This window comes from Juglans regia, chromosome 1, assembly GCF_001411555.2.
Source record: "Juglans regia cultivar Chandler chromosome 1, Walnut 2.0, whole genome shotgun sequence".
Classification (NCBI taxonomy): domain Eukaryota; kingdom Viridiplantae; phylum Streptophyta; class Magnoliopsida; order Fagales; family Juglandaceae; genus Juglans; species Juglans regia.
This window is the reverse complement of record NC_049901.1, coordinates 21411653-21435726: the sequence shown is the minus strand read 5'-3', so window position 1 is coordinate 21435726 and position 24074 is coordinate 21411653. Positions and strand designations below refer to the sequence as shown.

The 24074-nt window shown below is 37.3% G+C and overlaps 1 pseudogene; it reads left to right on the top strand.

The window, feature by feature from the left end:
- Positions 1 to 222: 222 nt before the first annotated feature.
- On the top strand, positions 223 to 4316 carry LOC109020666 (annotated as a pseudogene).
- The last annotated feature ends 19758 nt before the right edge of the window (positions 4317 to 24074 follow it).

Genomic DNA, 24074 nt, shown 5'->3' with positions numbered 1-24074 from the left:
TAAAAATATATTATGAATATTTTAAAAGTATCTAAATCCTTAACGGCCCTAAAACGGCCAATGTTGGGCCGGAACTGATAAATGGGCTTCACCACAATGGCCTATTAAAATTCTTAAACCCTTAAATCCCAACTCCTTAAGAAATACCGCATTCATCGTTAGGGTTCGATTTCATCTCTCGCTCTCAACTCATTAATGCATGAAGCTGTTTCGCTCAAATCCATGGCGCGGCTATGCCATTTCGAGGGTTTTCGGTGCTTTCTTCTTTCATACCGAAACCATACCCAGGTCTCCGCCCCAAGTCGACCTCTCAACATTCGCATTTCGCGGGCCGGTCATCCTAGGGTTCCGATCGTCCAAGTGATCAACCAGTGGCTTGAAGAAGGACGAGACGTTCAGGTTTCCCTTCATAAATTTATCAGGCAGCTTCGCAAACATCGTCGCTTCAAACACGCTTTACAGGTATCAATTCCCTTCAAACTTATATGCATTTGTGAGTGCCCGTGTGTTATGTACTTTTGATATGGGTGTACACATTGGTTATAATTTTTTAGGCTGCGAAGGGTCTAATGATTGTCTGATAGATGACGAATGAGTCCATCTGAGTTGTATGGTATATTTGTGGTAGAAGTAAATTTGAACCTAAAAGCGTGCATAAATTTATTGGATGTTTTATACGGTGCACTCAATGTGTCCGTGCCTGCTCCAAAAACAGAAGACTGTTTTGGTTCTAAGAGATTTGATTCCACCTGTCTGCTATCCCAATCATGATTTTTCTATCCCCAAGGCAAAATGCCCTTCCATTTTTTGCCAGGTTTGGGCGAGGTTATTCAACCCCCCCCCCCCAACAAAAAAAAAAATACACGCTCTTTAATCCTTTGAGCTACTGTCCCTACCCATCTCTTCTATATCTGTTCCCGGGAGTACCCTAAAAAAAGAATTGCTCTTCTCCCCAACCATTTCGGGTTAAGATGTAATAGCGCTCATTAGGCTTACAAGGTAACTAATGGCCTCTTAGAGTTCTTGTCACCTGTTGTTTTCTACTTTGGAGGATGGTTGCACGAGGTATGTTTCCATGTGTTGAGTTTTTGAACAGTTTCCCAAGTTGTAGCAAAATTAAGAAACACGATGCGGTAATTGTTTAATATGAGAAAGAAGAGATATTAAGTTTTTTTTTTCATTTGCACCAGGTGTCCGGAACAGCATCCCGACTAATCCCGGGAGTGCACAGGCCCTTGGCAAAGAGTTTCCCATAAGTGCACCTTGAGTAATTCAAGGAGAAAATCTCTCAGTCCGATAACCCCTAAAGATTGTTTGCACCCAAGAAGAATTGAACCTTAGACCTAGGGGGAATATACCCCCAAGCCCAAGGCCTTTACCACTCGAGCCAACCCCTAGGGGTTAAAGAAGACATATCAAGTGACATGTGATACTTGAGTTTGTTAAGACCGATAAGAGAAAAAAAAAAAACTAATAGTGGAATCAATCAAACATGACACAAAATTTACGTGGTTCCGCAATATTCCTACTTCCATGGAGCTATAGAGGATTTCATTTCAGATGGTAATCAAAGGTATAGTGCAGCGGCCGTTCAAAGGAATAATGCAATATATAGCAAACCCTAATCAGCGGGCCAGGTCGGTTCAAGAGCCAAAATGTGTCAAAATTTTGAAAATCCACCAAAAAAACCGCAAAGGATCCTTGTGTGGTACAGTCCGCCACACAAAAAAAAGTAGCCCAACAGAATTTTCATCAAAATGAGAATGCATGGGTAGGCCCAGAAAAATGCCTCAGTTATTACTTGAGAGAACTCTAATTGTCTATCCAAGTGTAGTTGTCGTCCTCCCCCCCCCCCAACCCAATTACATCCTCGGTTCTCACTACTTGAGAGAACTCTAATAGAATGTTTCTATGTTTCTATTATGAAAACTGATTAATAATGGCAAATAAGGAAAACAAAATGGCCTAATAGTGTTTTTTAAGTAGCCCAAAATGCTACCATAGTCCAGACTTCTAATAAAAATGAAATGAATAAATCACAGGTTCACTCATGTCAACCAAACTTTCAAATAGATCACGGGGACTTTATCGCAATTGCTTGAGTGAAGGTCTAGCAATGGTCAAGCCAGCTTTCTGTTTGAGCTCATGTCGTAAATTTGATCAAGCTAGACTCAAACGAGTCATACGAAATCTCTGGATCGATAAAACTCAGTAAGTTGCAAGAATTTCTCTGTTCCAAATTCTCCATGAAACTGTCAGCAATTGGGTCTACATCATCTCTGCCGCATCTGGAAAGAGTAACGCTTAAACTTGGCAACTTGTATCTTGGGAACGCTCAGCCTTGCTACTGTACTGCTATGCTTTTCAGCTTGGTTTGTCCGTTTAGCTGATATTTAGTTGAACTTCTGGTTGATATCCTTTTTCTCATAGATTCTTTCAGTTGCACTTGGATTTTGTTCTATGTATATGCAGCTTGGTTGTAGATGTAAGCATGGCTGTGGCAGTGGTAGTTGTGTGACCTTTCTTTCCGTTTTCGGATTTTATAGCATGCGCACCCCCTTGATGTTGAACATGGGTATTCTTTAGCTAATAAAAAAAACAGAACAAATGAAGAAACCTGTTTTTCCTTCTTTATACTTCTTATGTACTTGGGTTGAGCCCTTTGCGCCTTCAATAAAATTTTGCCTACTTAGAAAAGAAAAATAGACATCTGAACAAAGGAAGTCACATGGAACAACTTGGATATATACTCTCAAGTCTTTTTATGACGTAATCAAGTTATTTCATGTCTAAGCCCATACCAAAAATATACACATAATCAAGTTTACGTTTCTATTGATTAATTTGTACCAATGTCTTAATGAATGCATGCATGATAACTCTTGTTCCTTCTCCGATTATTGTCTCTCATATTTCTGCTACTTGAATCTTAAGTTTGGGAAAATTACCTCTCAATTAGATAATACTAGCATTGGTTTTTATGGTTGAAACTTGGTTTCCATTTTGGTTGAAACATTGGCCACCCTTGTGGCTGTGAATACAGGGAAGTTGTTTTGAGAAATTGTATAGGAGAGTATTTCACTTAACCATTCTTGTTTGGCGCAATGGTAATGTGACGATAATCTTCATATTAATGCTCCTGGATCTTGTTTTGTATCAGATATCTGAATGGTTGAGTGAGCAAAGGAACCATGACCTATCCCCTGGAGACATTGCGATTCGGCTAGATTTGATCTCAAAAGTTCATGGTCTAGAAGAAGCAGAGAAGTATTTTGATGGCATCCCTGACACTTCAAGAATCACCATGCACGTATATGGTGCTCTTTTAAACTGCTATGCAGAACATAAATCTTTAGATAAAGCAGAGGCCACCATGCAGAAGATGAGGGAGCTAGGTTTTCTGGAATCATCTGTCTTATAACGTTATGTTAAAACTCTATTCTCGGTTGGGTAAAACTGAGAAACTAGACAGTGTAATGCAAGAGATGGAAAAGAAGGGCATTGGTCGGAAGATGATCACATTTAACATTAGGTTGAATGCTTATGCAGCCACCTCTGACATTGAGGGAATGGAGAAGCTTTTAATGAAGATGGAAGCTGATCCTAAAATCGCCATCGACTGGAATGCTTATGCTGTTGCAGCAAAGGGATACTTGAAAGCTGGCTTACATGAAAAGACGAAAGAAATGCTGAAGACAGGAGAGGTGTTTCGTATGCGCGGAAGGAAGTTTGCTTATGAAACATTCCTCACTTTATACGCGGCTATTCAGAATAAAGCGGAGGTGTATCGTATTTGGACTTGTTATGGAGGGATGGAGGAAGTCTGGAACTCGGACGGCTATCTTTGTATGATAAGCTCGTTAGTAAAGCTGGATGACTTGGATGGTGCTGAAAAGATCCTGGAGGAGTGGGAATCTGTAACTACATTTGTTGACTTCCGGATTCCACGCGTGCTGATCACTGCTTATTGCAACAAGGGTCTTTTGGAAAAGGCTGAAGCATATATAGACAGGCTTAAAGAGAGTGGGACGGAGGTAGACTCGATCACATGGGATCGCCTGGCAAGTGGATATCATGCACATGGTCAGATGCTGAAGGCAGTGGAGACAATGAAGCAAGCACTGTTGGGAAATCTACCAGGATACAAGCCCAACCGTTTTATATTGGCTGAATGTCTCAAGTACTTGAAAGAGAAGGGAGATGTAGAAGCGGCAGAGGAGATTTTGAGGTTACTTGGAGAAAATTGTCATTTTTCAAATGGTAATTGTGAAAAATTCCGAGGTTATTTCTGCAATGGAGGCGAGCCACGCTCTTGAAACCAAATCTAAGGAATTGTTTGAATTCAGAGATGGGTTGAGATGATTTATGAATAGTAGAATAAAAGTTAAATTATTTATTATATTTTGTATGAGAATTTGAAAAAGTTATTTTAAAATTTAAAAAAGTTGAATTATTTATTATATTTTGTATGAAAATTTGATAAAGTTGTAATAATGAGATGAGATCAGTTGATATGAGTAGGGGTGGGTTTTGAATGTAAACGAGGCCTAAATTTAAGAAAAACAGGGAGTTAAAGAATCTTTCTTGGGCAATCAACTGCGATCCTAATGGATCTAGCTCAAGTCGAGGGAAGGTTAAAGGGAGAGCTTTGTGAAGACGTTCTTGTAGTGGGATGTTTGGATAGAGGATTAGTTTCACGGAATCTAGGGAATGAGGTCTGGAAGGTGTATCGATAGTTTTCCAATTCGGGCTTGGTGTATTTTGGATAGGTTTTCATGGGTTTTTGGGTCATTAGGGACTTTCTTGTATGGGTTAGGTGTTTTTTTTTATAAGTGTACTTGATTACTCCTATTGATATATATATATATATAATATTATTACTTATAAAAAAAAAATTACGAAGTTATTATATTCATGTTGAAAGTCCATCTTGTAAAAAGGCATTTGATCATTTGAAAGAAGATGATCAGATGGAAGGGGGAGTAGTGGACCTCAAATCTGACTGTGGCAGCTGAATTATATGTAAAGCTTCAAGAAGCATTGAAATGTATTTCCAAAAATTGGTGCATTATCTTATCTAAAAACCCATAGAGGCGCCAATCTTCTACATTGAATGTGATTTCATTCCTCAAATATTGTTGAATTAGCGGACCCTACGCCCATCTTGCAAGTATCTCCCTTCTCCTTTTGGTCGTTACAAATCCCATTCATTGTTTTCAACCATTACGCAACGCGTTCCTTTACATCCAAAGTGTTGAGGAAATATTTTCCACACTTTGCAGAGTTGTGGATTGTCTTATTTATAGAGAAATACAAGTATACTCGTAGTAGGAAACATAACAAACAGATAAGAGGAATTTCAAAAATAGAATACAACTGGATGACTAAGTCTACTGCATTTGAAACTCTAGTTTCCTACGGCTTCTCCATAACTGCCTTTGACTAAGTCTGCTGCATTTGAAACTCATTTGAACTCTAGTTTTCCTACGGCTTCTCCATAACTGCCTTATCCTTAATATGCCCCTGCAAGTCCAATGAAGTGGAAACTACATTGAGCTTGGATCGAAGTGCCGCAAATCTGAAGGAAGAAAGTGGTTTGGTAAAAATATCGGCTAGCTGTTCCTTTGAGGATAAGAACTTGACTTCAATAAGTTTCTTGGCTACCATATCCCTCACAAAATGAAAATAAATTTCGATGTGCTTCGTGCGAGCATGAAAAATGGGATTGGATGATAGATATGTGGCGCCGATATTATCACACCATAAGATGGGAGGAGCTGAAGTTCGAAGACCAAGCTCCTGCAGCAAAGATTGAAGCCATTGGAGTTCAGCAGCTGTATTGGCAAGTGCTTTATACTCGGCTTCAGTACTTGATCGCGCAACTGTTGCTTGCTTTTTACAACTCCATGAGATAAGGTTTGGCCCGAGAAACACACAAAAACCTCCAGTCGAGCGTCGATCATCGCAAGATCCAGCCCAGTCAGCATCTGAAAATGCTTGAAGAATGTTGTTGCTTGACTTGCTAAATACAAGACCATGGTTAATGGTCTGTTTTAGATACCGAAGTAGTCGTTTAGCTGACTGCCAGTGTGCAAGTTTCGGTTTATGCATGAACTGAGATAATTTGTTAACAGTGAAAGCTATATCAGGCCTAGTGACTGACAAGTACTGAAAAGCACCAACTGTGCTACGAAAAAGTGTTGGGTCACTGAAATCTTCACTGTCAAAAGCACTGAGATTAGTAGAGGTAGCCATAGGGGTACTAATGGGTTTAGCTTCATGCATTTTTGTCTTCTGAAGTATATCCATGATATACCGATGTTAAGATAGTATAAGCTGCCCATCAGATTTAATGGCTTCAATACCCAAAAAAAAATTCAAACTTCCCAAATCTTTAATTGCAAAGTCACTCTGTAGTGAGTTCAACAACTCATCAATAGCATGCTTGTCTGAGCAGGTGATCAAAATGTCATCCACATAAATAAGAATGCACATAGTGAACATAGATGTGGTATGAATAAATAGAGAAGTATCTGAACGAGAGCCATGAAAACCAAGGGCTAGAAGCCGATTGCTGAGGCGCGAAAACCACGCCCGTGGGGCTTGTTTTAGGCCATACAAGGCCTTTTTCAATTTACAAACATGATTTGGAAATTGAGGATGTGTATATCCTTGCGGTTGTGTCATGAAAACTTCCTCTGTGAGTGTACCGTGTAAGAAAGCATTATGTACATCAATTTGTCTAATTTCCCAGCCTGAAGAAATAGCAATAGATAGAACGGTTCTTACTGTGGTGGGTTTAATCACCGGGCTGTAGGTTTCTGAGAAATCCACTCCAGCTTGTTGAAGATAACCCTTGGCTACTAGACGTGCTTTGTAGCGTTCTACCTCACCATTTGCTTTCCTTTTTATCCGATAGACCCATTTGGACCCAATTAGATTTCGGGCATCAGTGGGAGGTACAAGAATCCAGGTACCATTTCGGAGTAATGCATCAAACTCCTGGTTCATAGCATGTCGCCAATGAGGATGCTTAGCCGCGTTGGTGTAGCACGATGGTTCGACCATTAGAGACTCGGTTTCGGCAATGAGGGCTTTTGGAAGAGGGTATCTGATGGTGCCATCGGAACGGGTTTTGGGTTTGGTGATATTATGCTTTGATCGGGTGGTCATAGGATGGTGGGATGGAAGGAAATTTGAGGTGGATTGGGTGCAGGAGTTTTCAGAGATATTCGGTGCAGAGGAATAGGGTGGTGAGGACGAAGAAGGGTTAGAGGAGATGGGTTGGGAAAGTAAAGGACTCGGGTGGGCTGGAGCGGTTGGAGGTTGGAAGCGGGTCGGAGAAGCTTGGGCTTGATTGGAAGGGTCCGAGACCAACGAGGCCTGCTCTGCTGCACGGGATAAGTAATTAGAAGACATTAAATTTGGAATCATGAAAGGTGGTGAGTGAGATTGATGATAACTCAGAGGGGAGGCCTGCACTTGACACGGGAAAATTGACTCTTCAAAAATAACATCACGAGAAATAATTATTTTTCCAGTGAGTTGATTGAGACATTTGTAACCTTTGTGATGAGGACTGTACCCAAGGAAGATACAACGAGTGGACCGAGGTTGTAACTTGTGGCGATTATATGGTCGAATGTTAGGCCAACAAGCACAACCAAAAACACGAAGAAAAGAATAATCTGGATCACTGTGAAAAAGGCGAGTGAAAGGTGATTGATTTTGAGAGACAGGTGATGGCATCCGATTAATTAAATAACATGCTGTATCAAATGCATCATCCCAATATTTGAGAGGAACTTGACTATGAGTTAAGAGAGCCAAGCCAGTTTCAACAATGTGACGGTGTTTACGTTCAATAGCACCGTTTTGTTGATGAGTGTGGGGACAAGACCTGCGATGAGAGATGCCAAGGGAGTCCAATAATGCAAACAGTGAACGAAATTCACCACCCCAGTCAGATTGAACAGATTTAATTTTGCAATTAAATTGTCTCTCTACATGAGGCTGAAATTTGCGAAAAATAGTAATGACATCACTTTTGCATGTTATTGGGTAGAACCACGTGTATCGACTATATGAGTCTAAAAAGGTAACATAATATTTGAAACCATTATGAGAAAGGATAGGAGACGGGCCCCAAACATCACTATAAATTAATTCAAGTGGTGCCGAGGCACGAGTACATGACTCAAAAAATGGTAACTGATGACTCTTAGAACTTAAACATGCAGAACAAGATAGACTAGACTTAGACGCGGTGACTGGTAAAGAAAATTTTGACAAAACATGACGAATAATTTTAAAAGCTGGATGACCCATGCGAGAATGCCATTGAGGAAGAGAGACTCGTTCACCAATAAGTGCAGATGGAGGAGAAGTTTTATTTGACATGGAGATAGGATAAAGTCCGTTCTTACTCGGCCCGTGCAGTAGAGTTTGCCCCGTTACTCGATCCTTCACAAAAAAATAAGATGGATGAAATTCAAAGAAAGTATTAGTAGCTGCAGTGAATTTTTGAACGGAAATTAAATTTTTTGTAATTTGTGGCACATGAAATACATTATGAAGTAAAAATGAAAGGGTAGGAGTGGATAGTTTAGAAGTGCCGAGATGTGTAATGTTCAAACCAGTGCCATTGCCAACCCGGACTGTATCTTGGCCAGTGTATGCTTCAGCATTAATGTTGAGATTAGAAAGATCTGAAGTCAAGTGATGAGTAGCACCCGTGTCTGGGTACCAGTTCAAATCATTGTCTGAAGATGAATTAGTATAATATGCTTGCATAGAGGATTGATCACGGTCGTAAGCTTCATCATAGCGATGATAACATCGTAAGGCAGTGTGTCCCGGTTTATTGCATACTTGACACACAAGGCGAGATTCATTTGAACTCGAGCTTCGACCACGTCCTCTGCTACGATTAAACCGACCAAAATTACGTGCACCGGAAGTGAAGCCAGGAGAACGCCCAGGGCTGCGTCCGCCACGAGACCCACGCGAACGAGAGACAAAATTCGCACTGCCCAGCGTGAGATCAAGGGAAGATTGATGATGGTCCAGCCGGATTTCATGAGCTATCAGATGCCCATATAAATCCTCCAAAGACAGTGGGTCAACTCGTGTTGTTACAGAGGTAACAAAGGAATCGTATTCCGATCCTAGACCCGCAAGTAAGAACGAGACCAACTCAAATTCATTGAGTGGTTGATCAGCAGCGGCTAATGTATCAGCAATGGTAGTAAATTTGTGAAAATAGTCTGAGATAGAGGAACCACCCTTCTTGAGTGTAGCCAATTGATAATGAAGGTTCATGGATCGAGCACGGGATGTGGAGGTAAACATTCTTTCCAGTGTCGACCAGACTTGATAGGAGGTTTGGCATTTGATCACGTGAGTAAGAACAGTTTCGGAGAGGGATGAATTTAGAGCTGAAAGGATTAACTGGTCTTGCATGATCCATTGCATGAAAGCAGGGTTGGGTATGGTTTGATTGGTAGGAGTTGTGATCATGGGAGAAGGGCAAACCGAGGATCCATCAACGAAGGAAAATAGATGCTGACCTTTGAGGTAGGGGACGACCTGCGCTTTCCATAGCAGGTAATTATCTCTCGTAAGCTTGATGGGTGTAAAGTTGGGGAGGGATGTGGTGGGTGCAGAGAAGGTGTTTGTAAAAATGGGTGGGTGAACAAAAGGGGAAGAGACATGGGTCTCGGAAACAGGTGGAGTTGAATCTGCCATAGGTGACGTGAGTCTTAGGCTCTTGATACCACGTTGAGGAAATATTTTCCACACTTTGCAGAGTTGTGGATTGTCTTATTTATAGAGAAATACAAGTATACTCGTAGTAGGAAACATAACAAACAGATAAGAGGAATTTCAAAAATAGAATACAACTGGATGACTAAGTCTACTGCATTTGAAACTCTAGTTTCCTACGGCTTCTCCATAACTGCCTTTGACTAAGTCTGCTGCATTTGAAACTCATTTGAACTCTAGTTTTCCTACGGCTTCTCCATAACTGCCTTATCCTTAATACAAAGAGATAAATGAAATTATAACTCGGATACTTGGTGGCTAGAGGCCCGACCTGGCCACCGCATGGGTGGCCCCCATCTTGGTCACTGGTGGTAGCTAGAATCTGGCCAACTTGGCACCTGAGGCCGATAGCTGTAGCTCCCATGGGTGGCTGTTATTTGTTTAAAATTATTTTTAAGTTTAAAAATCAGTTTTTCGTTAGTTAAACATCTTTATTATTTTTATAACAATCATTAATTTTTTAAAAAACATAACTTGTCATGTGGCACTCTATGACTGATCTATTACCTCATGGTGATTTCTTTCAAGCTAAATTGGGAAGTAAACATTCTTTTATTTTTAGAAGTATATTGAATTCAAGAGATCTATCGAATAATGGCATGAGATGGAGGGTAGAGAATGGTGAATGTATTAAAATATGAAAGGATAAGTGGATTTCAAGGCTGTCTTCTTATAAAGTTCAGAGTCCAATGAGTAATTTGGCTCTTGAGGGTACTGTTAGTATCTTAATTAATCCAACCACAAGACAGTGGAAGACTAGTATGGTGGAGGAAATGTTCTCACTTGAAGAGGCAAGGTTGATCAAGCACCATTAGTTACAATAATAGTGCAAATAAGTTAATTTGGATAGGATCAGCTCAAGAGTCATTCTTTGTGAGAAGTACCTATCACTTGCAAGGAGCTTATAGATGCTGAGAGAGGTCAGGCTTCAAGTAGCACAAATCTAGGAAGGTCTTGGTCAAGAATGTGGCAATTACAAATTCCATCTTCAAACATGATGTTCCTTTGGAGAGCCTGTCATGACAGTTTGCCAACTAACTAGAATGTTTACAAGAAGAAGGTAGTAGATAAGCCCCTATACCCTATATGCTTGAAGGAAGAAGAGTTTGTGATTCAAGCTACATGGAATTGTCCTGCCTCTCAAGATGTGTGGCACCAGTGCTTAAGATAACTCCAGAATTGTTCTTCTTTCAAAACTGCTATTAGGAACTTCATGGTAGAATTGGATGCAGCAGGTGGTAAGGAGCTCGTTGAGAAATTTGCAATGGTTGTAAATAGAGTTTGGATGAGGAGGAACCAACTTTTATTCCAACAAAAGTTCAGGTGCCCCAATCAGTAGCTAAATTTGCTAAGGATACTTTGCAAGAGCTGAGGGTCTCTTTGACAGTTGCATCAAATCAACAAAGTTTACTGTAGAATGTGATCATTACATGGAATCCACCCTGTGAATGTCTATAAACTCAATTGGGATGCAGCAGTTGACAAGGTACAGTGCATGATTGGCCTAAGGCTTAATTCTTAGAGATTGGCATGGGAGGACTTTGGCAACATCAAGGATACTTAGGTCTCTTTTCCCTGATCTATTACTGGTTGAGGCACTTAGGGCAATGGAAGCTTCATGTTTTGGCTTGCATATGGGGATTAAAAGGATCATACTAGAAGAGGATTCAAAATAAGTCATAACAACTATTAGTAGGAGGAGTGAAAACTCGTCAACTATAGGTATGATTATTGAAGATGTCAGGAACTAGTTGAGCGTTTTTGAGGATTGGTTAGTTTCACACGTTAGAAGAGAAAGCAACAAAGCTACTCATGCACTTGCTAGGGATGCTTTGTTAAATTCCATTTCTTCTGTTGATGTGGGGAATGTTTCCACTTGTATTCTTGACCTTTGTTGATTTATGATTATGGAAATGTTTTCCTTTTTTTTAAAAAAAAAAAAAGACAGGGAACAAAAACAAAGTTGTCATATAAGGTGCAAAAGAGGTGTCTTGGATACTTCATGAGTTAAAAATTAAAGGAAAAAAGAAGAGGCCAGTGTGAACAATAGCAATATGATGAATGTGAACTTTCACATAGAGAATTAGTTGGGACAATATACTTTGTGGACTGCACCCTTTTCACTAAACTCCAAAGGAAAATGCGTGCTAAACGTGAGAATTTATTTATTTTTTTGGTTTTACCCACTTTTCCTTTTCTCCACCAAAAGTTGTTGTCACCAATCATTTTTTTTCCCTTGCACTCAATTATCTATATGCTCTTAAAAAAGAGAAGTGATAAATATACAACCAATTCACAACTTTGTAATAAAATAATTATTTTTGAATTCAATCACATCAAAGTCGAAGAAATTTTAAAAAATAAAAAATATTTTATTAGGTAGTTGTGTAATAGTTGGATGTTTATATTTATGTTAGGAGGAAAGAGATGTTATTTTCCAATATCAAGAATTAAATTAGACTTTATAATGTGAAATCCTTTACACTGTTTAAAATAAATAAAAGAGAAAAAACTAAATTAATGAACGTGGAATCCAAACCGTGAGACATAAAATGGAATTTTGGGAAAAAGAAACTACAATTTTCCAAGCGTGGGTTGGTCCAGACAGTCTTTTATTATTTAGTCTTATCTATGTAAGATTTGGGAGAAAATCTAATAATAAAGAATTGTTAGAATACTAACCTCTGGCCATCGTTGATCAAGTATTTGCAAGAACCGATTGTTTCTAAATTATGAACCCTCACAATTTCTATATGAAAAGTATTGGGTAGGGATTTTCAGCCCTATCTTTTTTCGTTAATGAATGTGACTGATGGAGAATCACAAGCCTTTATATATAGATAGACCAAGACCTTTATCCACTGTTTTCCAAGTGTTGCTTATTTCCATCTAGGAATGTAACTCTTGGTTTTTAATGAGTAGTATCATTATTTTTAATTACCCAGAGCTTTTAATATAAATATAAAACTATTAAAATAAATATATATATATATAATATATTTGAAAGGGTGTGGCACGTAAGCCACCTTTAAGTCTTCCACAAGGAGACATGTTCTTTCATTCTCCCACTTAGCTTACATGACAGTCATTTAAAATCATCAGGGTAACCAAAACCGAATATGGCTACAAATAAAACTACTCAAACCATAACCTTTAGAAGAAAGATATAATACATGAATCATGGTGGTTATGTTATTATATTAACATTTCCTTCCATGTATTACAGTGTATTAGTCTCTCTAAATAAATTTCCATATGTGATATATCTCTTTATAAATAACTTACGATAAGTCATTCTGGACCTATACATCATACACTAGGAGCAAATACTTTATGTGCACAAATAAAAATATTATTCTTGACAACAACAAGTATTGTATACAATGAACAAATCAAATATAAAATGAGCTCATTAACCGCATGCTCTCTACATGTTTCAAAGCGTTTTTATTGAGAGCCCTTTTGTCATGGGATTTGCAATCATAAAGGATGTACTTGTATGCTCTATTGAGACTTCTTATTCCTTGACTCTCTCTCTGACAGCAAGATACTTTATGTTAATATGTTTACTTTTGCTCACACTCTTGTTATTCTTAGAAAAGAAAACTATTGTCAAATTATCACAATAAATTCTTAAAGGTTTAGATATTGAATCCACAACTTGAAGTCTTGTGATAAAACTCCTCAACCATTTTGCCTGTGAAGTTGCTTCAAAGCATGCTATAAGCTCTGCCTCCATAGTAGATGATGCTCTTCCATGATATGACACCTCCTGCTAACATGAAGACATACCCTGAAGTGGACTGTTTGGAATCTTGAAAACCCACAAAATCTGAGTCTGAATATCCAATCACATCTAGACAATCAACATGCTAATAAGTAAGCATATGATTCTTAGTTCCTTGTAAATATCTCATAACCTTTTTAGCAGCCTTCCAATGTTCTATTCCAGGATTGCTTTGGTATCTTCCCAACATTCCCACAACATATTCAATATCAAGCCTTATACAAACATGTGCATGCATTGAACTATCAACAGCAGATGCATATGGAATGTTTTCTACTTCTTTATTTTCCAAAGCATTTTTCAGAAATTGACTTAAACTAAATTTATCACCCTTTAATATGGGTGCTGCATTGGATGTACATTCATTCATTATAATTTTTTCCAACAACTTTTCAATGTAGGCTTTATGAGAAAGTCCTAAAATTCTTTTAGACCTATCTCGATGAATCTCTATGCCCAAAACATAAAAGGATTCATCTAAATCCTTCATTTCAAAGCTTTGGAATAGAAATTTTTTCGTGTCATGTCGTAGACCCAAATCATTAGTTGCAAGCAAAATATCATCAACATATAGGATTAAGAAAATAAACCTACTCCCACTAAATTTATGGTATATGTAGTTATCTATGATGTTCTCTATAAAACCAAATGAAGTAATAACATCGTGAAATTTCAAATATCATTGACGAGATCCTTGTTTTATCCATAAATTGATTTCTTTAACTTGCAAACTAAATTATCACCTTTATCAGAATGAAACCCTTTAGGTTGCTTCATGTATACCTCTTCTTCAAGTGTCCCATTCAAAAAAGTTATTTTCACATCCATTTGATTTAGCTCTAAATCAAAGTGAGTTACTAATGCCATGATTACTATAAAAGAATCCTTTTTAGAAACTGGAGAGAAAGTATTGTGGTAGTCAATACCTTCTCTTTGTGTAAATCCTTTAGCTACAAGTCTGACTTTATATCTATCAATATTACCATTTGAGTCTCTCTTGGTTTTATAAACTCATTTACAGCCAATGACCTTAACTTCCATTAGGTAACTCAACAATTTCCCAAACTTTATTTTTAGCCATGGATTCCATTTCTTCTATCATAGCATCATGCCAAAATTTTGAATTTTCTCCACTCATGGCATGCGAAAATGAGATGGGATCATCTTTAGGTCCCACATCAAAGTCGAACTCTAGTAGGTACACATAGTAATCATCAGGAATAACAGGCTTCCTTATTCTAGAGGATCTTCTTAATTCTACAATTTCATTCATATTATGTGGATGTTGAACTATAGAGTCAAAGTTGGTATGCTCCTTATGAGATGGTAGTGGTTCTTGAATTGACTGAGTTTCAAGGGTATCCGATTGATTTCCTTGAATGACAATCAGTTCATTTTCATTCACGAATGTAATATCTAAATTCCGTGTTTCATCCCACTTTATCTTTCGAGGAACATTACTCCCACTTATTCCAAAACCCTCAATAAATTTTGCATTTCTGGCTTCCACAATTCTGGGTGTATGTGAGGGACAATAAAATCTGTAGCCCTTAGAATTTTCTGCATAGCCAATGAAATAACCACTAACTGTCCTCGGATTCAATTTCTTTAATTGTGGATTATAGACCCTAACTTGAACTTGACAGCCTCATATATGCATATGCCTTAAACTAGGTTTCCATCCTTTCCATAATTCAAATGGTGTTTTGGAAATAACCTTAGATGGAACCCTATTTAAGATATACACTGCAGTGTGTAAGGCCTCACTCCACAAAGATAAACGAAGAGTACAATTACTTAGTATACTTCTTACCATAACCATAAGGGTATGGTTTCGTTGTTCAGCAACATCATTTTAGTGAGGTGAACTTGGCATTGTATACTGAGCAATAATGCATTCTTCCTTGAGAAAATTTACAAATGGACCTAGTCGTTGCCTTGAATTTGTATATCTACCATAATATTCTTCACCCCTATCAGATCTTACGATCTTTATTTTCTTTTCTAATTGTCTCTCTTCTTCATTTTTATATATTTTGAAAGCATCTAGTGCTTCAGATTTATCAAAAAGAAGGTAAGGATACATAAATAGTGAATAGTCATCAATAAATGAGATAAAATATCTCTGACCATTCAAAAAATCATACCAAATAACAACATTTTAAAATTAAAAAAAACAATTCTCGTTTTCTTGCGAAAAAGATTTCTAAAATAAAATAATATAAAAAAATCATATTCTAACAACATTTTAATTCTATAATATTTTTATTCAACATTTTCTCTTTAGATATCTTCATTCAAAATATTTTATTACTATTCATAAACTATCTCATTACTATTTATAAATTTCTCTATTACTATTTACAAATTTCTCGTCTCGTTTGTGTAAAGTAGCCTTCAATCCTTAAACCCAAAGCCTTGAGAATACCTCAATTATCGTTAGGGTTCGATTTCATCTCTCGCTCTCAACCTAATGCATGAAGCTATTTAAGCTCAAATCCACGGCACTACTATGCCATTTCGAGGGTTTTCTGTGCTTTCTTCTATCCTACCCAGGTTTGTGCCCAAAATCGACTCTCTCTACCGTCGCATTTCGTGGGCCCGTGATCCTAGGGTTCCGATCGTCCGAGTGATCATCCTGTGGCTCGAAGAAGGAGGAGATGTCCATAATTTTGAGCTTCATAGATTGATCAAGCTGCTTCGTAAATATTGTCGCTCCGAACACACTTTACAAGTATCAATTCCCTTCAAAACTTGTATGCATTTGTGAGTGCTCGTGTGTCTATTATGTACTATTGATATTGGTGTATACTTTGGTTAAAATTTTTTAGGCTGCGAATGTGTTACGATCCCACATCGACTAAGTATGGGATTAGTTGATGGTTTATAAGTCCCTAGGCACCTTTCCCTTATAAACCGGTTTTCAAGGGTGAGTTCTACCTAGTGGGTTCATATTGATATCGGTGTATACTTTGGTTAAAAGTTTTTAGGCTACAAATGTGTTATGATCCTACATCGACTAAGTATGGGATTAGTTGGTGGTTTATAAGTCCCTAGGCACCCTTCCCTTGTAAGCTGATTTTTAAGAATGAGTTCTACCTAGTGGGTTCATAACAAATGGTATCAGAGACATCCCATGTATGCATTCCATGTTGGTGCGGCTGCAATCGTGCGACACGGGGGGTGATGCCGGCATGGCAGTGTTCGTTCGGAGCTAGGAAAAACCTAGTGCACATCCAGCCCGTGTGAGTGCCGAGACCGCCTTGGACGTCAATTACGGAGCGTGGTGGTTGTTACGATCCCACATCGACTCTAAGTATGGGATTAGTTTGTGGTTTATATGCCTCTAGGCTCCCTCCCCTTGTATGCCGGTTTTCAAGGGTGAGTTCTACCTAGTGGGTTTATAACATAATGGTCTAATGATTGTCTGATAGATGACGAATAAGCCCATCTGAATTGTTTGGTATATTTGTGGTAGAAGTAAATTTGAACCTACAAGCATGCATAAATTTATTGGATGTTTTATACGGTGCACTCAATGATTTTCTAAGAGATTTTATTTCGCCTGTCTACTATCCTAATCATGATTTTCCTATCCTCAGGGGAAAAAGCTCTTCCCCTTTTTTCCAGTTGTGGGCAAGGTTATTCAAAATCCCCCCCCCCCCAACACACGATTTTATCGTCTGAGCTACAGCCCTACCTATCTCTTCTATGTTCCTTGGAGTACCCTAAAAAAAGAATGTATCTTCTCCCCAATCATTTCAAGTTAAGATATGAAAACGCTTAGCGCTCAGTAGGCTTACAAGATAACTAATGGCCTCTTAGGGCCTGTTTGAGGTCGCGTTAGGAGTCTTAAAAAATATTTAAATAACCTTTAAAACTCTTTAATGAAAAAATTAAATTGTTTATTATGGGTTTGTTTGGGGTTGCGGCATGAGTCTTAAAAAGTGCTTAAATAGTCTTAAAAGCTCTTTAATGTAAAAATTAGTTTGTTTGGGTGTCACATATTAAAGCACTTTTAATCTAAAATAAGCTAAAAAATACGTTTGAGGAAAATATGAGAAAAAACATATTTTCCTCAAACGTGTTTTTTTGGATAATGCGGAATGTAATTCAAATTTTAAAAAGATTGTTAATGGACAAAAGAACCCATTTAATTTTAAAATAATTACAACTTTTAAAATTTTAAAGATATGCTCATAATCTTTAAAAATTCAAATAATTGTAATTTCTACATTAGAAAGCACTTTTTTAATTTGTTTCCAAACAAATGTAACATGTTTGAAAGTGTTTTAAACAAATAGTTACCAAATAATAAATAACTTTTTAATAGTAGAACTTATTACTTAAGTTATAAGCTATAAGCCCTAACACTATGAGCTACAACATAAAAGCCCATAAAAACCTTAACTTATTTAAAATAAAAGTTTAAATGAACGATATTGAAAAAATAAAATTTTTTCTTGGCCTACAAATTGAGTGGTTTTCAAATGGACTTCTTATCCATTAGTCAACATATACAAAAAATAATAATAATAATAATAATAATTTAAAGCAAGACAAAGCTTATCCATTGAGTATCCAATGGTTGTCCGATCACTTAGTATGAAAAATTACCTCTTTTGCCCTCAAAATGATGACAAAGAAATTCTTGATCCAGAATATCATATCTAAGTGCAATTAGTGTTTTCATGTATCTTGAAAATTGCACAAGACAAGATCATATTGCATTTTCAGTTAACTTACTAATAAGATACAATTCTGCACTAACTCGAAGGGATTGGAATTGGGTCAAGCATACTCTATGCTACATTCGTGCAACAACCAACATGGGATTATTCTATCCAAAATGATCGAATCCTCAATTAACTGATTATGCAGACTCAGGTTATCTTTTTGATATATATAAAGGAATATCACAAACATTTGTGGTGGTACTGTTATTTCATAGAAATTTGTCAAGCAAACATTAGTTGCAACTTCTTCCAACTACTCAGAGATTATTGATAATCATAAAGCAAGCTGGGAATACATTTGGTTAAGATCAACAATTCAACGCATTTGAGAAAAGTGTGATTTATCCACAATCAAAGATAGTCCAACAACATTATATAAAGGGAGACGCTTGGGGTTGGTCGGGTATCATACCCATTTTTACATCGGCGAATGAGGTGTTGCCTTGTATGGGTTTCAACAAAGTAGAGAATAGGCCTGCATGCACCTGCTCACGTTTTTTGTATTCTCATTTTTGTGTGCCCGACGCTTCCACCCTTCTTTGTGTGTGTGTGTGTGTGTGTGTGTGTGAGGAATAAAGCATTGTCTTCCCCTCCCCCACCCCGTTGACCTGCTCCACCCTTCGGTTCACGGTATTACCACTTTCGACCTTCGAAAACACCCTTTCTCCCTCCCTCTCCTCCGATTGTTGGCCCCTCAACCAAATATGAGATTTATTTTCCCTTTCTTCTTTGTTGGACAATGTATTTTCCTTGCATAAACAGTCTCAATAATTTTTTGACTTATTTTCTCTATGCTGTATATTTTAATTTAAAATTCAAACATTTTGAACAGACCCACCTCTGTTTTGTATTGGAAGATGGAAATGGTGAATCTCAAACATGGACCATTATTTATAGCATCTCAATTGGTATACCCAAGGGATTGGAAAATCTCCATATAGGATTTCAGAAGCACGCAATCCATGGTAACCTCAAGTCAAAAAACATACTTTTGGATCGTAATTACCATCCTTACATCTCTGACTTCAGCCCTCATCTTCTGTTGTATGCTAATGCTAGCCAAGAAATGCTTGAAGCTTTAGCAGCTTAGAGTTACAAGGCTCTAGAGCTTATCAAAATGAAAGATGCGAGCAAAGAGACTTATATATACAACCTTGGGTGATCTTACTTGAACTAATTTTAGCGATAGAGCCTATCAATGAGAACCCAAATCCTTATGAGGATTTTTATCTGCCCAACTTCATAAGGAATGTTGTCCTTGGACATAGGGTCAGAGACTTATTCCTCCTGAAATACTTCTCAATGAATAGTGACATAACCAATGAACAACATGATTTCGGGGGAAGGGGGGAGTAAAGACAAGGGAATAGAATTGATTCTATAAACTAGTACCCACTACAAGACAAATAAATCTCATATTTGTTGAGATTCTATTGGCCAATGTAAATATGTTTACGACACCCGACCAGTTCTGAGCTTTTCCCTTATATAAAGATAATGTTGCTTGGATCACTAAAATTAGGGGTGGCAATATCAAATGTGATAGAACAAAGTATATTTCGACAAAGGTCTTTTATACATATGAGTTAAGAACGATGTTATTGATGTTAAGCAAATACGATGATGTGATAATTTGACAGATCTATTCACTAAGCATTACCAACAGCAACATTTGAGAAGTTGGTACACAACAGTAGAATGCGTCAACTCAAGAATATCATGTCATCACAAATGATTGAAACTCCACATACTTTTGAAGGGGGGGTTCCTTTGCTCACTCGACCATTCAGATATTTGATGCAAAACAAGATACATGAGCATTAATACGAAGATTATGGTCACATTACCACTGCGCCAAACGAGGATGATTTAAGTGAAATACTCTCCAATACAATTTCTCAAAACAACTTCCTTGTAATCACAACCACAATGGTGCCCAATGTTTCAACCGTAAGGGAAACAAGTTCCAACCATCAAAACCAATGCTAGAATTATCTAATTGAGAGGTAATTTTCCCAACCTTAAGTTTCAAGTAGCAAAAATATGAGAACAATAATTGGAGTAGGAACAAGAGTTATCATGATGCATTCATTAAGACATTGGTAGAAATTAATCAATAGAAACGGAAACTTGATTGTGTATATTTTTTGGTATGGGTTTAGACAATGAAAACTTGGGGTAAAAAGTCATGATAAGACTTGAGAGTATATATCCAAGTTGTTCCATGTGACTATTTTTCTTTTCTCAGTAGGCAAAATTTTATTGAAGGCGCAAATGGCACAACCCAAGTACATAAGAAATATAAAGAAGGAAAAACAAGTGACTTCTTGTTCTGTTTTTATTATAATTATTATTCCTTATTATTATTATTATTATTAGCTAAAGAATACCCATGTTCAATATCAATGGGCCGCGCATGCTATAAAATTCGAAAACGGAAAGAAATGTCACATGATTAGAACTGCCACAGCTATGCTTACACCTACAAGTAAGCTGCATATACATGGATCCAGGGCTCCATGTTGAACCTGGTTTTTTTTTTTTTTTTACATAAAAGCCTATATTTTTTATATACATTATGTAGAGCATTAGAATGATTTTATAAAATCAAATCAAATCAAAATGCATGCAACATACATGATGCCATCCACTACATATTACATTGTTTAAATTAATTTGCTAAGAATATTACAAAACACATACATTGCTTTAATCATACTCCAATACACAACAATAAACTATAGAGCTTGGTCTTCTGTTTTATCATTCTCCTTATTCCATTATTCCCTGAAAGGTTTTTTCATCCTCATTAATTTTTGTCTTTGTACAGCGTGAATTCATTGTCTCATCATTGATGCTACTAGAACTCCTGAAAGAAACCATCACATGGAAGTATTATTAGACTATTGTCAAACTAACAAATTATGCTAGCATTCATAAGTAGCATTTCACTCACAAATCCTCCTGCAGTTCATCAAAAGAGAAACAGAAACAAAACACAACTTTTATATGATTAGCAGAAAGATTTAAGGTTTGAAAAGTTATAACCAAAGGTTTAAATAAAAACTCAGAAGCCTAAAAAATCGTGAACTCACTTTCAAAAAAAAAAGCAACAAAGTATTCCTACACATGTTACCCAATTAAGAAATGGAAATGGCAATGGTTTGAGTTTGGCTAAACTTCAATCATCAAGATTACAGTCCACGCAAGAGCTGATTGTCATTGTTACCCAATTTAATGTTGATTGTTGAAGCACTCATGTGCAGAATAAATGTTACTCTTTGATGCATAAGCCACAAAGTACAATACTATTGCCCTTTATTTTTTCCAAAAGAAGATTGATCGTCTAAACACATCACATGTCAGGAGGCCCTTTCTTTCTCTTTCGTTTCTTCTATTTTCTTTGCAAGTAGCGCATGGCAGCTTAAAATAAACAACTCCTATAACAACTGAGACTAAGACAAGATACCCAAAAAAAGAGTCTAAAGTTCATAACTTTCTAACAAAATAAACCCAAACTCAAAGGAAAAAATTTGGTACCCATTTTATTTACTCGAAGCTTGAAAAATCCCCATCACGGGGAGGAAGAGAAAAGAAAAAAAATTTCAGAAAAATCCAAAGATCTACCCATATGTACATTCATTGTTCACCGAATCACCAAATCTACCCATATTTACATTCATTTTTTTATGGAAGAGAAAAGGAAACGGCAAAACAGAGCAAAAATCCCATTCGACAAGTTCCAAACACAAAGAAGAGACCCAGTTCACCGAATCACCAAATCTACCAACATTTACATTCATTGTTCACAGATCGGGAGAGAGAGTTACCGAAAGGTCACCGGTGAGATAGACACGACAGCGAGAGAGAGATCAACCTCAACTGCCACTTGACCTGAACCACTATGGATCTCGATAATGTAGAACAACAGCCTTAGAAACTCGAAGATAAGAGATACAGAGAGAGAGAGATGAAGTTGCGGCTTTGGGATTTGACATAGAGCCATGAATGAGATAGAAGAGGCCCTCTTCAAGAGGGGGGCGAAAACCCTAGCCTTCAGAAAGAGTATCGAGTGGGGAATGAAGAATGAAGAATTTTTTTTTAAATATATATAAATCAGAGTACCGGATTTTCAATCCGGATTTAACCGGTTTCATAGCCGAACCGAACCGTATAGGTCCGGGTTTTGTAATGCGGGTTCTGGCCCAAATTTGATCCTGGCCGAAAACCAGAACCGGAACCCGAGTATCCGGGTGCCGGACCGGGCCGGAAAAAAGTCCAGCACGGATGAATAGTCTTAATTTTAGGCTACTTAAAACACTTTTAAGCCATTTTATTCTCCTTATTTGTCATTATTAATCAGTTTTCATAATAAAAACATTCTGTGAGAGTTCTCACAAGTAGCGAGAACTGAGGATGTAATTGGTGTGGGGGGGAACAACTGCACTTGGATAGAGTAATAACTGAGGCATGCTTTTGGGCCTACCCATCCATTCTTATCTTGATGAAAATTATGCTGGCTTCTTTGTGTGGTTCTGTTTGTGGCAGCCTAGTGATAAACTGACCCGAATAACCTCGCCCACAATTGGAAAGAAGGGAAAGGGCCTTTTCCCCAGGGGATGGGAAAATCATGATTGGGATAGCAGCCAGGCGAAATCAAATCTCTTAGAACCAAAATGGTCTTCTGTTCCTCGAGCAGGCTCGGACACATTGAGTGCACCGTATAAAACATCGAATCATTAGACCATTCGAAGCCTAAAAAACTTTAACCAAAGTGTACACCCATATCAATGGTATATAATACACACACGGGCACTCACAAATGCATACAAGTTCGAAGGGAATCGATACCTGTAAAGCGTGTTCGAAGCGATGATATTTGCGAAGCAGCTTGATCAATCCATAAAGCTCAGAATTCTTGACGTCTCGTCCTTCTTCGAGCCATTGGTTGATCACTCGGACGATTGGGACCCTAGGATCACCGGCCCGCGAAATGCGATCGTAGAGAGAATTGATTTTTGGCGCAGACCTGGGTAGGGTTTCGGTATGACAGAAGAAAGCACAAAAAACCCTCGAAATGGCATAGCAGTGCCATGGATTTGAGCGAAACAGCTTCATGCATTAGGTTGAGAGCGAGAGATGAAATTGAACCCTAACGATAATTGCAGTATTCTGAAGGCCTTGGGATTTAAGAATTTAAGAATTTTAATAGGCAATTGAGGTGAAGTCCATGTATTATTTCCAGCAAGCGTGCTACTTTACATAGATAAATGAGAAATTTATAAATAATAACGAGAGAAATTTATAAATAGTAATGGGATAGTTAATGAATAGTAATAAAATATTTTGAGTCAAGATATTTAGAGAGAAAATGTTGAATAAAAATATTATAAAATTATAATATTATTATAATATTACTTTTTAATATTATTTTGTTTTGAGACTTGAAAAAATTAATTTATTTTTTATATTTCCTTTAGAAGTTTGAGAAAGTTATAATAATTAGATAATGATTAGATGAAAAAGCTAAAAATTAAAAATTAAAAAATATTTATATATGAATGGTGTTTGGATAATAATATGAGATGATATGGGTTCTTAACATTTGTGAAACCAAACGAGGCCCTAAAAGTAGGCAAGAGTATCCTACCAATAGTCTAATTGACAAACCGAAAACTTGTGTCCAAATTTTGGCCAGCATATTTGTAAATTCTACAAGAATAAAT